The following is a 13,319-nucleotide window of genomic DNA, read 5'->3' on the forward strand; positions in this document are numbered from 1 at the left end:
AAGGTCACCAGCAATCCCAACAGCAGAGGCCTTGCCAGCAACATCAGCGGCGACAGCCTAGAGGTAGAGCCACTCAACAGCATGCTCAGGGGGGACAGCATACAGCAGGCTCCAAGCCATGAATCTTTTCTTCCCCCTCTTCCGTTAACCATTCCGGTAGGGGGGGGGGGGGAAGTATTTCACATTTTCTGGCAGTGTGGCAATCCATCACAAAAGACACCTGGTTAATAAATATGGTTAGGAATGGGTATTGCCTTAGGTCCACCAGTTCTCCCATAAATATACCACCAAAATCATTCAATAACCATCTACAGATGCTGCACTAGGAATTCAATATCCTTCTTCAGACGCAGACAGTGGAAACTGTCCCTCCCAACTAACAATGACTGGCATGTATTCCTGATATCTTCTGGTAAAAAACAGAAAGGTCCCAGAAACTAGTTAAGACCTATTCTCAACTTGAAACTGGCCAAAAAGTGGATTCGACAAGAAAAGTTTCAAATGGTGGCACTCCATCAGATCTATCCTCAGTTATACCAGGGAGACTGGCTCTGCTCGATACAACTCCAAGATGCGTACCTCCATATACCAATAGCCAAGAAACATTGCAAATTCTTGAAGTTCGTCGTGGGTCAATCTCATTACCTGTACAAAGTGGTTCTGTTTGGCCTCGAATCAGCCACCAGAACTTTCTCTAAGTGCATGTCAGTGGGTTTCCGCAAGGGCGAGGGAGAGGACAATCTCGGAGATACAACAAGAGGCGTGGAACACAAGGTTTTTACCCACGTCAAGGCCAATGGTGGCCACCAGGCCCCTGGGGCTACCAACCACCACCTTTTCCACCACATTTACCACCATTTCCACCATCACAACAATTCTATCCTAATCAGTCTTTTTTAGACCAGGGCCAAGGGCGAACAAGGGGCAAACGGAGAGGCACTGCAACCGTCCATTGGCAACCAGACCCGACATTCCCGAATACTCGGAGCAGGAGGGGCAATCTTCAACAAACCCCCAGCTCGACCAACGAATGAACGATCTCGTAGTCATCTTGAGCTCTAGGTTTCTTACAGATAGTGAACTTAGTGTTCTCAATAGAGGGCTGGGTTTTGTGCCCACCTATTCGGGGGACCCCTTTACTATGAGATGTGAGTTGGAAAATTTCTTCAGGAAAATCCGACTCCATTTTTTCTTCAAGAACAGAGAGCTATATGATAACATCTCTTCCAGTGAAGATACCAACATTGTTAACACTGGATTACGCCCTAAAAGTAACTTTACACCCATGGCACATCAGGTTCCTTCTCAGGTGCACACTTTCGAAAAGGCAGTGACCATTGATGTGATGGCGCTATGTGACACACGACTCACGAATTTCTGTAACTTTTCCAGAAAAGACAGATTGGCCCTCCAGAATTAAACTACAGATACGTCCATTACTATCAAGCCAGCGGACAAGGGGGGTGCCACTGTCCTGCAAGATACTGTCACTTACCGAACGGAATGCCTTCGGCAACTTATGGACAATAAATCCTATCGGATCTTAGAAATAGATCCGACACCAAGGCTCACCCTGGAGATAAAACATCTGGTTGAGGAAGAGGAGGCAGAAGGATGGATTACACCACAAGAGGCTCAATTCCTGGGGACCTCAAATCCAGTGATGCCTTATTTCTACTGCCTCCCCAAGATTCATAAAAACAAACAACCACCCCCGGGACGTCCCATCATTTCTGGGATCGGTTCACTGTTAGAGCCTCTATCCAAGTTCGTGGATGTCTTTTTACGACCAATGGTGTCAGAGATGCTCACCTATCTCAAAGACACCTCTGATGTCTTACGGATGTTGCCAGATATCGAGTTTAACACCAGTACCGATATTCTGCCCAGCTTTGATGTAGAGTCACTTTACACGTGTATCCCGCAACTAGAGACTCTGGATTCCATTAAAAGACTCTTGGAAGCACGTGATTTGAACAGCATGACTCCCATTCACTTCATTATGGAGTGTGCCAGGATAGCAATGACGGAAAATTTCTTTAGATTCGAAGATCAGATCTTCTTACAAATCTCTGGCACCTCTATGGGGAGTGTTTTTGCGCCAAGCCTCGCCAACCTCTATGTTCATCTATTCGAACAACATCATGTACTGAACCACAGCAACCCTTTTCGTAAACATCTGGTGCTGTGGAAGAGGTACATAGATGATATACTAGTGGTTTGGCGAGGCACGAGCCCAGAGATCCAGGCTTTTCACACTTGGCTCAACCAGCAAAATGCTTTTTTGAAGTTCACCGTCGAGTATAATCAACAACTGTTGTCTTTTCTCGACATCTCCATCTTTCCCGTTGGGGACACACTACACTGTGAACTTTTCAAGAAACCGATGTCAAGAAACTCTCTCCTACCGTTTGACAGTCACCACCCGAGGGCCCTTAGAGAAAATCTCCCTGTGGGCCAGTTCCTACGTGTCAGGAGGAACTGTTCAACTAAGGATCTCTTTAACAAACATGCCAGTGAACTGGCACTTCAACTTCGGTCACGTCGGTATCCCAAACTATTAGTGCGTCAGGCTTGGAAGAGAGCATCCAACAACAACAGGGATGCGTTACTGGACAACAGCACTCCTAGGACTTTTGTAACTACCTTCTGCACCCTCTCCAACAGATTACAGAAAACGATACGGAAACACTGGCACATTTTGAATGTGGCCTCAGATAATATTCCATCTCCCTTATTTGCATTCAAAAAGGGTCCCAGTTTACGTAACAGCCTGGTGCACACACGGCCACTAACGCAGTCCGTACGTACCATTAACACTCTATGGTCATTACCACCAGTACGAGGCCACTACCCCTGTGGCTCTTGTAGCGTTTGTCCTCAGACGACCAAGACTATATCAGTTGATGTAGTCACAAGTCACCCTTGGATATTAAACAGTCATACTAACTGTAACTCTGATTGCGTGATATACATGATCACATGCCCTTGCTCTCTGAAGTACATTGGGCACACTACACGTAAAATCAAGCTCCGCATCAGTGAGCATAAGCGCACGATTCGATGTAAGAAACAGTCCACTTGCCTCACAGATCATTTTTTGGCTAAACGACATAAAGCCGACGATCTGAGGTGGATCGTGCTTGAACGACCTTTGATTCCCCAACATGTAACGGACACTTCAAGGTTTCTGTTTTCAAGAGAGCAAAGGTGGATTTTCAAAATGAAAACGGATACACATGGTCTGAATGACTACATTCCATGGACTTCGATCTGAACTGTATGATGATCTGTGCAGCTCACCATCATCTCTGTATTCCATCAAGGATTCCATCACAAATGAGTAATTTTGTATCATGATAGCTATGACCTTGATCAGTATTAACATCTAGGGAACCTCAGTGATGAAGACCCAACCAGAGGAACCCCCGATAGATCTAGGTGAAGTTAACATACTTCACTTTAGAACTAGAAGGATGACGGACAGTACCATATACCCTGGTCTTACTGGTGAGGGATCTTAAGATTATAGGTATCCCAGGCAGAAAGTCGATAAGGACTGTCATCTCCTCTACATATTGCCCATGCCCATAAATTCTATTAATACCTTTCACGCAAGACACATGTGACGAAGAACGTCTAGGTTGGTCACTATTTAACATCTTTGAATCACAACTCAGAGATACCAATACCCCAATGATGGGAGTGGATCCTAAGAATTGAGCCAGTTTATCTAAATAGACATCATATCTGACTTTTATCAATAAACTTCTTTGGGTTCCTTGACTTTAACTCACCCATCGAGGCATGCCCTATATTACTAGGCCCGAGTAACGAGAGTAAGCAACTTAGCACTTGAGCTGTTATAGCATCCGTCATATGGGGGTTGTCTGTAGTCAGATTAGTATGAGTGCCCATTAATCTAAAATGGTGTTAAAAATTACAATCACTATCTATATGCCTGGCCTTCCGGTGCATGACAATTTAGGTGCAGCGCACCTCTGGGGCTCCATGTGATGCAGGCGCCTTCTACAGAATATGCGTGGTTACTGCCAGTGTTGCGACTAATCCGAGTAGGGCGCACTCGCAGAGACTAGTGTCTCTGCGCGGACGCTTTTACGAAGAGTGTCACACTACACAACGTAGAGGGATGGTAGCCGTTGGCCCCACACTCTAGTATCAAGAAACGCCTAACGCCCGGCGGTTTGGTCGCGGGCAATCCTGGTGTTTAACTGATACATTCTGACACCGGCAGCCCATGTGTGTTAGTAATTCAGCGCGCGCACAAGCAGGTGAGAGACACTATCCTTTCTGAAATTTTCCAGACTGCGCATGAAGTCAAGTGTCGCCACTCCCACGCATCCGAATATTCGGGTTTGGACAGAAGATTAACCTCAGCACCTGTTTGTCGTAATGTCTTAATGATCCAATCAGAGCGGGTATTTAAGGATTCCCCTCCTTCCTGCCGTCACCTCCCAGACTGCTCGCAGTCTGGCTCGAAGTACCGACGGACAGGTAAGGAGAGGGAAATCCTTGGTTCCGCTATTAGTAGACTAATTGGTTTGGCTGTTTTGGGGAGAATATCATGCAATAGGACCTTCCCAATGCGAATCAATACAGCGGGTAGCACTGCCTTTCCTTAGGGACCCGAAGCCATCAGCCCATAGAAAGAGGGTGATACTTCTTCAACCTTATGAAGGGAGACAGGCCCCTCTGTTTTTAATATACCAAGTTGGCTAGTAAAGGTTCATGCCTATGCAGTAGTATGAAGATTCACAGGTAGAGTAGGTTTATGAACTGAGCATCTTTTTCGGCATACCTGGCATGTCACACATGAGGGGCATGCTTTTCAGAGTCAGGGATTTAGTGGTCTCTAGGTGTTGAATATATTGTAAGGAGTATTGAGGGACTAGTATCTGTATGCAACTTGTTCTCTCTTGTCCTTACATTTTAACAGAGCGGGCTTCCTTCACCGAGCAGTCAGCCGGGTGAGGTGAGGCTTTCCTCCCACAGAAAGCTGGGTGAGTCAAATTTATGTTCTAAAAACTTCATTGATTCGTAACAATGTTTTGGTTTTTGATAACAATGACAGTGCATAAAGGGCACTGTATGATAGGCGTCATTGATGCTGCGTACGTGTGTGTGAGAGACCTTTCTTATGGTTTGATTTCTCCTAAATCTTTTTAGGAAAGAAGATAAAGCTCTTGTACCCAAGCAAAAAGATTGCTAGTCTGGTAGGGTGGCTGTTTATTTGATAATAACATCGTATTATCTTAGAGGATTTTTTGTTTTTCACATTACTCTCACTGAATAGATTAATCCTGCAGTAGCCTTGTTTTCAATCAATTTAGGTCCTGAAGAAAGCCGGGGTAGTCAACCATTACGGCTGAAACATGTCGACCTCACGAGACCAAGTCAGGAAATAGTCATCTTTGTTTAAGACTATTTTGGTTTTAGATATGACACCTGGGCAATCCCTAATAAACATATGTTTTGCCCACGTGGTCATTTTTAATGCACTTTTTACGTTAGAGCACTTCACATTTTTCTGAGTCCTCAATAGTTGATTTATACACTGTGCCAGGAGACTGTTCTATCTTGGGATCACTAGGTCAGGCACCCAACAGGGCCGGCTGGCTCGATATTATGGGCCCAGACCTCTATCCCTCAGAGTCTCAGATGACGAAGCTCCGCCAATAAGGGTGGGCTGATGGACTCTCAACTTCTGGCGTAGTGATACACTGACTATTTGAAGAGGCTCTCACCTTGTTTACAGCATCTAGTGACTCTTTGTCTGTTATGTTTGGACTTAAGACCTTCCGTTAGTTTGTTTCTGCACCTCAGAAGAACAGAGTTTTTATCTACCCCTACATAGAGGATTGGCTCATTAAGGCTCCTCAGGAAGTCCAACTAAATTACCAGTGGACAAGCGATCTCCTCCAACGATTAGGGCTGCATATTAATCACAGCAAGTCAAGATCTACTACTGTTCAAACATTGTATTATTTGGGGGCCACTACCTACACCAGTCAAGCAAGTGTGTCCCCTTCGGAGGAGGGACTGTTATCAAGCTGTCTGAAGTGTCAAACTCTCATGAAAGCCTCTCACTCCACAGTGAGGACAGTGTCATCTCTCCTCAGCTTGATGGCTTCATGTACCTTTCTAACTTTGAAAGCCCATCACCACATATGTCCTCTCTAGGAATGTCTTGAGGATCAGTGGGAACAGCTCGTGGGCAATCAGGAGGACAGCCTCATACTTTCCCCATGCAACACAGTCTCTGAAATGCTGGTGTTCTCAAACGAATCAGTTTCAAGGGATGTAATTTTATCAAGATGTCCCTTCCCAGACAAAAGTAACAGATGTCTCTAGGATGGGGAGCACAAATGGATACCCTCCAAATCCAGGGAACATGGTCTCTGAGGAAAATGACCTACCACATCAATCTTCTCGAGCTACGCGCAGTTCACTTGGCGTTGAAAAATCTCCTCCCGTTCTTCAAGACTCACTCGCTGATTGTTCAGACAGACATCACGAGAAACATGTACTATCCCAACAAGCAGGGGGAACGAGGTCCAGACCATTATCCCATGAGGCCCAGACAAGTTAGAAGTGGTTGATAGCCAGAGACCCGCGGATCACTGAAACCCATCTCCCAGGTATTCAAAATGTTCAGACTCCCTTAGTGGCTGCACCTCCACCTGGTCGCCCACCCAGATCCCACAAACACCGACCACACAGTTTCACATTTATGCAAGAATTAAGGCTGCAGTTTATGAGGCAGTTATTAATTTACAAGCGATCCTTTAACTACCACTGCCTTCTTTCTCCATAGCCACCAGCACTGTGCCCTACATTCAGTGCTGACCAGTCAACCCAAGTGACCTATCCCCTTGGGTGTAACCCTTTCTTCCTGTTGTGAGCAAGCGTTTGCTTCAAGCCCAGCCGGAGAACCTTCACCCTTCCGGAGTAACCCTCTCTTTCCGTTCAGGCAAGCGTCCACTTCCATCTCAACTGGTGACCATTCATTTCTGGTGCAATCACTTTCCTTCCGGGTAAGCATCTGCTTCCAACCCAGCCGGGTGACTTCTCACTTCCAGCGTAACCAACCTTTTCTTTCCAGGCAAGCATCTGCTTCCGGCCCGCTGGGTGACCATTCGCTTCCGACCTAACTAAATTCCCAGGAGAAAGAGGACCCCTTGCCAGGCACCTGCAGTTAAATTCCTTCTACCCCAAGGCCAAATTCCTATCAGTAAATTTACGACTGGGCTAAACCAGCCCAGTGTCCACTCCACTGCCCAGTAACTTCCTGGCCTAACTCTCTCCCTCTCATTACCCCTGCTCCGTCCAGGTTCTGCTTCCTGGGAGTGGCCTCCACTAAGGCCCAAGCTTCAGCCATATCCCCATCCCTTCGGTAACCAAGGGGCAAAGCAGTGTACTGCAGAAAAATCATGAATGGGTCCTTCACAACGACATCGCGCAAAACATCTTCAGCCTGTGGAGCGCTCCGCACATTGACTTGTTTGCCACTGCAGAAAACAGAAAATGCCCCGGCTTCGCTTCGAGGTTCTTCCAACCAGGGACACTGGAAAATGCCCTAAGGATTGACTGGTCCGGCAAATTTCTCTACGCCTTTCCTCCGAATCCCCCTGATCCTGTCAGTCCTTATCAAACGGTCTTACTTGAGAGCCAGAATGATTTTGATTGCTCTGGAGCGGCCACATCAATGGTGGTTCACAGACCTTCTTCACCAGTCAGAGCGTCCACATCTCAAGCTGCCATGCAGACCGGATCTTCTCACGAAATTCAGGGGCCAGATGGTTCACCCCAATCTCTCTCTTACTTTAATTTGGCAACATTGCTTCTGAGCTGGTTCAGTATGAACACCTGAACCTCCCGCAAGAATGCACGAACATTTTCAAGGAGGCTAAACAACCATCACTCGTTCAGCCTATTCATTCATATGGAAGAGATTTTGCATAGGGTGTTCTAACAAGAACGTGGACCCAACAACCTGCCAAGAAATTGTAATTTTTTTATACTTACTTTATTTGGCAAAATCTGGCTTACAATTCACTTCTATAACAGTTCATTTGGCGGCCCCTACTGCCTACAGAAACTGTCCTTCAAAAACCTCTTTTCTCAAAATTTCCATCATTAATGATTTATTTTAGGAAGGGTTGAATAAGTTCTTCCCTCCCATTAGATGTCCTTTCCCTCCCTGGGAGCTCAACATTGTTGCCTCACGCCTCATGCAGGACCCTTTTGAACCCATTCACAAATCAGAATCTTATTGTATCCTGGTTTCAATGTGTTCATTCTCTGCCAGTGAGTTCCTCCAAGGATGATGTAATGTGGAATGTTGGGGGTCAGAGACTACAGTTGGAGAAGGGCTGAGCAGCATGCTGGCTGCTCCTGCTGGGGCTAGTCCTGGACATCAGTACTTGTAACTACTATAATAAATACTCCTGAAATACTACAACCTGCTTGAAGTTAATCTCTACACATCTCTCAAGAAAAACTGCCTTCCTTGTAACAATCACATAAGCACGTAGGGTTAGTGAAATCCAGGCATTGTGTTTTCACAAACAATACACCATTTTTCACTCCAACAAGTTAGTGATGAGGACTTACTAAAGTCCTTTCGGATTTTCACGTTTATCATATGTTTTCCTTACCAACTCTCCGTCAGCATCCTTCCACACCCCCTGAAAGAACACTCCATTCCCTAAACGGGGAGTCTTAAAGTTTTATTTGGGCAAAACACAAGACTTACGTAGATTAAACCAATTGTTTGTTAACTAGGTACCGGTCCGTACAGGTCTAGCCACTTCCAAAGAAGCCATCTCCCAATGGATAGTAGCTTGCATCCTATTAAGCTACCAAAAAGCAAATGAGAATTTATCTTCTAGACCTAAAGTTCATTCTACTAGGGGGAAAGTGGCTAATGCTGCTTTGATGAGAAATGTCTGTTCACACGTTTACCAAACAGTATTGTTTGGACTCAGATGAGAGAATAGACGCTCAAGCAAGACAGGCCTCTCTGAGAATTTGTTTGCTTAAGCAGGTCATTTGATCATTCCTCTGTCTTTTCCACCGATGCTGGTGGGGATGGGTTTGCTACTCTATTCAGTGCTTATGACTATCGATGAAGATTTCCTGAGAGAAAAGGAATAGTTTCTTATCTGTAATCCCAGTTCTCTCTCAGGGGAATCTCCACTGAAGTCATAAGCAACCCTCCCAGGAGGACAGGACAGAGGCGATAATTGGTCCTATCATCATTGCCACATCTTGTCAAAAAGAACTGAGGCAACTACCACCTGCTTGGCTTGACGGGATACTGGTGGTCTATAGGTCCTTAAAGACACATACACTGTTTTTACACTCACATAAAGGCAGCCTATAGGGCTACACTATCCTTCATCTCTCTCCTTTTACAAAAAGGGTTTGCGAACGAGATTTCTAAGCTGTCTATAAAAGCATTTGGCTTTGAATATACATATATATGGGTTTCTTTGCTCTTTTGGAAGTATAATCTGAAGAATTTGGCCATTTCAGCCTTCCTTATAGGCCGCATAATGGTCTTATCTTAAGAGTTACTACTGGCCTTCCTGAAGAAAGGTGAACATCTACACTTAAGAAGATACACTATGGAAAAGTGCTCTGGGATCGCAGAAAGAGGGCGGGACTATTTAGTGCTTAAGACTTTAATGGAGATTCCCCTGAGAGAGAACTGGGATTACAGGTATGAAACCATTCCTCCTCATTTCCACTGCTTGGCTCACAGCAGGAAGTCCACAAAAATACCATTTCATTTAATTGATCAAAACACTTACGCTGCTAAAATACCCATGCAAAAACAACAATTGATGGACAGAATGCAGAACAATGTCATACATTCACCCCAGTACAGAGATCTGGGCCTAAATCCATCGTTTTTTTGCTCACCATGCCATTCCAGTTTGAATCCAGCCATATGCAAATCAGTCTTGACCCTGTGCCCCATGGGAACAGTCCAGCCCGAACTGCCAAGCCAGGTCCTCCCTGGACTGGAAACAAGCATAATAGGACCGGTTTCGGGCTTTCAGCCCTCGTCAGCCAGGATAGCTTGATTCCAGTGGCATGGAGAGCAAGGGACTCACGTCTGAGCATACCCTTCCCACTCGGGGTGACAAATGCAAAAACAACAATTGATGGACAGAATGCAGAACAATGTCATACATTCACCCCAGTACAGTGATCTGGGCCTAAATCCATCGTTTTTTTGCTCACCATGCCATTCCAGTTTGAACCCAGCCATATGCAAATCAGTCTTGACCCTGTGCCCCATGGGATCAGTCCAGCCCGAACTGCCAAGCCATACCCATGTCATCACATATGTCAAAACACCTAAACTGCTATTGGAACACATAGGTTAGCAGTACAGAAATGGAACTTGCACCTAGCACAGCCTAACAAAAATCTGGCAACTACCACCTAGCACAAGTGTTCACACACAAGCACAGATTTATAACTCTACATGACCACAGGTAAACATTTTCACAAATCTTCAATAGACCTGAAGATATCAATGGACCTCCATTTGCATTTTACTTTTAGGAAAGGACTCCTGTCCTACATGACCCACAACCGTATTCCAAGTCCCCGTGCATGAGTGAGGTTTCATAGCACTTGGATATTATGTTATTGGTCATTATAATTCAGCAACCTACATCCAACTCGATGTAGTACAGTCTACGGACCCATAATGTATCTCTTGGCAACCCAGACCATACCCTGTAAAACAGCCTAATAAAAAGTAGTAAGAAGACATTGTTTTATATTAACTTCTAAACTATGTGCCAAAAAACAATTAAAAACAAGATAGCATCCATGCAGGAAGTACTAGAACGGTCAATTTTTCATAGACTAAAATTAGAGTTTCGGTTAGCTAACATTTCCTTTTTTTCATTTCAAATAGTTTTTATTATACATTTTGGATCAGTGACACAAAAAGTGAAAACAAAATACATAAGTAACACAAAGTACATAAGTAACACAAAAGCTAAACAGAAAGTAATTAAAGTAGTTTGTAAGAGAGGCATACGGGTATTCTCGAAGTCCTTAGTCGTTCTGTAGTAACAGGGTATCAAAATGTGTGTTAAGCATTCCGGGTACAATAAAGACAATGATAAAGATATATTGAATAGCATGAATTTCAACATAGTGGTTCACCCTTAGGATGGGAGTATCTCAGACCCCTCTACGTATTGACGGATCTGCTATACACCAATAACAAAATGATTAATTAATGTAAAATAAAAACCAATGGCTTCATGGGTGCGTTGAGAGACACATCTGTAGTATATATTCAAGCTGAGTTTGTAGTAATAGGCGGTGTGTGTCCTTGAGGAGGTTGATTCTTGAGGGGTATCAAGGAGGCCTATAGATGAAGGAGGAGGCACTCATGGCATTCCACATTTTTCTGTGGCTTGAACGCTGTGTGGAGAGCTGTAGAACAGTGTTATCTGCACCTCTCAGGAAAATTAGGCATTCCTGCCACATCTTAAAGTTGACTTGTTTAAAGTCCTTCCAGTTGCCCAATATTATTTTGCATGCTAAGGTGAGCATTAAGTCAAGGAGGTCTTTTTCATTGTCATGCTGTATTTGTGGGTCTAGAAATCCTAGCAAGATAGATAATTCTCTGCACTTCGACCTAGATTGAAGTCACTAGGCTACCATTTTTTCTTTGCAGGTCCATCTAGGTAACATTCCCTTTTTAAACCAAAGTCCCCAAAACCAAAATCACTACACCACCCACTTTTATCAACAAACCAGTGTAGCGGATGTTTGCAAACATAACAGAATGATAACAAAGGACAGCAAGAACAAGAGAGTGCCATGACAATGATGACTAAATGGAAATTGCAAACTTAATCTGCTACACATGGAGATGCTTTTATAGTACACATTTCATTTGGTTTTCAACTTAAAAGGTATTCATGGACTGGATACGCTCATTTCTCACCGGCAGAACCCAAAGAATCAGACTACCACCCTTCCTCTCCAAACCCACGGAAATCAACTGCAGAGTACCCCAAGGATCATCACTCTGCCTCACACTCTTCAACAGCTACATGGTCCCCCTCGCAGCCATCATCAGACAGCACGGACTCAGCATGGTATACTACGCCGACGACGCCCAGCTCATCCTCTCCCTCACCAAGGACCCCATCACCACCAGACTCAACTTCCAGGAAGGAATGAAGGACGTTGCATCCTGGATGAACAGCAGCTGCCTGAAGCTCAGTTCGGAGAAGACAGAGGTCCTCGTCCTCGGACCCTCCGCTTAGGCATGGGACAACACCTGGTGGCCCCCCGCCCTCGGCAGCCCTCCCACACCCACGGACCACGCCCAGAACCTCTGCATCGTACTAGACTCCTCCCTCTCCATGACCGGACAGATCAACGCCATCGCCTCCAGCTGCTTCAACACCCTTCACATCCTCCGAAAGACTTTCAAATGGATCCCCCCGAATCAAGAAAGACAGTTACCCATGCACTCATAACCAGCAGACTGGACTATGGAAACGCCCTCTATGCCGGGATCAACAAATTGCTGCTCCGCAAGCTCCAGACCATACAGAACACCGCAGCCAGACTCGTCCTCGGCATTCCTCGACACGAGCACATCACCCAACACCTGCAGAACCTCCACTGGCTCCCCGTTGAGAAGAGAGTCACTTTCAAGATACTCACGCCTACAAATGCCTCCACAACACTGGATCCCAATACCTAAAAAAAAGAATCTCCTTCCACCGACCCAAGAGAAACTTTTGATTCTCCGACTTCGCCGAAACCCCGCACTTCCGCAGAGCCAGAACAGATAGAAGAGCCTTCTCCTACATCGCGGCCAAGACCTGGAACAAGCTCCCGATTGACATCAAACACACCCCCTCCCTGAACAACTTCAGAAAGTCACTCAAGACCTGGCTCTTCGACTGAACGGAGCTGCATACCCCCCCTAATCCCCTAGAGCCTTGAGACCCTGACAGGTGAGTAGCGTGCTTACAATTCCCCATTGATTGATGGTTAAAAGCGCAAGTAATAACTAATCAAGATCTAATGCCTTGGAATGTATCTCACCAAGGCTCCTTATTTCATTATGCTTCTTGGGACATCCTCCGGACTTCCAAATCACATCTTCAAAATGGAAGCATTGTCTATACCATATAACCAGTCTCTCCATAGGTCTTTTGGCAGAAGAAAGTCCATTGTTATGAATGTCCGGAAGCCCTCCCATGAGCCCCAGGATTGACATCTACCGAGTAAGGTCAACC

The 13,319-nt window shown here is 45.3% G+C and overlaps 1 protein-coding gene across 8 annotated transcripts in view; it reads right to left on the reverse strand.

The window, feature by feature from the left end:
- The window catches only part of SMPD4 (sphingomyelin phosphodiesterase 4), a 431,863-nt gene that overhangs the window by 380,519 nt on the left and 38,025 nt on the right, over positions 1-13,319 (reverse strand). The window lies entirely within an intron of this gene.

Source organism: Triturus cristatus, chromosome 11 (assembly GCF_964204655.1).
Source record: "Triturus cristatus chromosome 11, aTriCri1.1, whole genome shotgun sequence".
In the NCBI taxonomy this organism is placed as follows: domain Eukaryota; kingdom Metazoa; phylum Chordata; class Amphibia; order Caudata; family Salamandridae; genus Triturus; species Triturus cristatus.